This window comes from Mus caroli, chromosome 7 (assembly GCF_900094665.2).
Source record: "Mus caroli chromosome 7, CAROLI_EIJ_v1.1, whole genome shotgun sequence".
In the NCBI taxonomy this organism is placed as follows: domain Eukaryota; kingdom Metazoa; phylum Chordata; class Mammalia; order Rodentia; family Muridae; genus Mus; species Mus caroli.
In genome coordinates this window covers 60,938,341-60,939,768 of record NC_034576.1, presented here as the reverse complement: position 1 = coordinate 60,939,768, position 1,428 = coordinate 60,938,341, and positions in this window count along the sequence as shown.

The window sequence follows — 1,428 nt, the reverse complement described above, 5'->3', positions numbered from 1 at the left end:
TGCCGACTGTAAGTCATCAATAAATTCTTTTACTATATAGAGACTATCCATAAGTTCTGTGACTCTAGAGAACCCTGACTAATACAAGCATCAATAACCAACTTACATAAATAATCACATCAACCATCTGAGGAAGAAGAAAATACATTGCCATGTCAATTAGCAATAGAAAAAACACAACAAAATAAAAAACCTATTCATGATAGGAACACCCAGCAAACTCGTAATGAGAGGACACTTTCTCAATTTGACAAATGACGTCAACACACAAGTTGTTCTAGCTAACAAAATGAGACAAAGAAATAAAGGGTATATCCACTTGGACTGAGAAATAACCCCAGTGCCATTTTTGGAGGGCAAACACTGTTTATGAGGGACAAACACTGTTCCTTGGGACCAAGACTGTTCCCAGGAGACAAACATTGTTCATAAATGTTATATAGAAAGCACCTAAGAACTAACAAAAATTAAACAAAAAAAAAAACTAAAAAGAACTGCTGCCATAAGTCTTTATATTAAGAGTGTAAGGTATATAGTTAATGTACATATGTCAGCAGCCTTTTTAAATAGGTCAGTAAGTAGAATTTTGGTGGGGGGAAGATCCCCAAAATGTTCGATCCCCAAAATAAAATTCTTGGACACAAATCCAATGTAATATAGGTGCTATTTATATGAGGAAAATTATTGAACTCCAGTGAAGATGTCAGCACAGAGATAAGTAAATGCAAGATTCAACGTCTCAGACTTGGGAGACTGAAAGTTATTAAGGTGTCAGTTCTTCCCATCTGGCTTACAGATTTGACACAGTCTTGCTTAAAATCCCAGCCACTTTTTCTGTGCATTTCAACTTCCCAATTCTAAAACGTTTAGGATAAATGAATGACTCAGAATTGCCAATATAATCTGAAAGAGGAAACTCAGATGGGGTAACTATCTGGCTTGAAGATACACTCTATAATGATAGAAAGCAAGTCTGAGCAGCTCAGGTGACAAACACATCAATGGAATAGAAAAGAAAGCCTGGAGGTAGAAATAGAGAGTGTGCTTCACTGAATTTTGACAGAGAGGCAAGGCAGTTCAATGCATGAAGGCATACTGCTTCTAGACATGCTGTTAGAATAATCAGATGCTGTGATGCTCAATTTCAAGTATCAGCTGGACTAGTGAGGAGTCTCTAGGGATTCAGTAAAGCATCATCTTTGGATTTGTCCCAGAGAGTGCTGTCATACAAGCCTGCAGAATGGACTTCTTTTCTCAGTGTGGCAGGATTATTCAATTAGCCAGAGGTACAGACATGGCAGAAACACAGAGGAGAAGGCAATTCATTTCTTTTTTTTTTAATTTTTAATATTTTTATTACATATTTTCCTCAGTTACATTTCCAATGCTATCCCAAAAGTCCCCCATAGCGCCCCCCACTTCCCTACC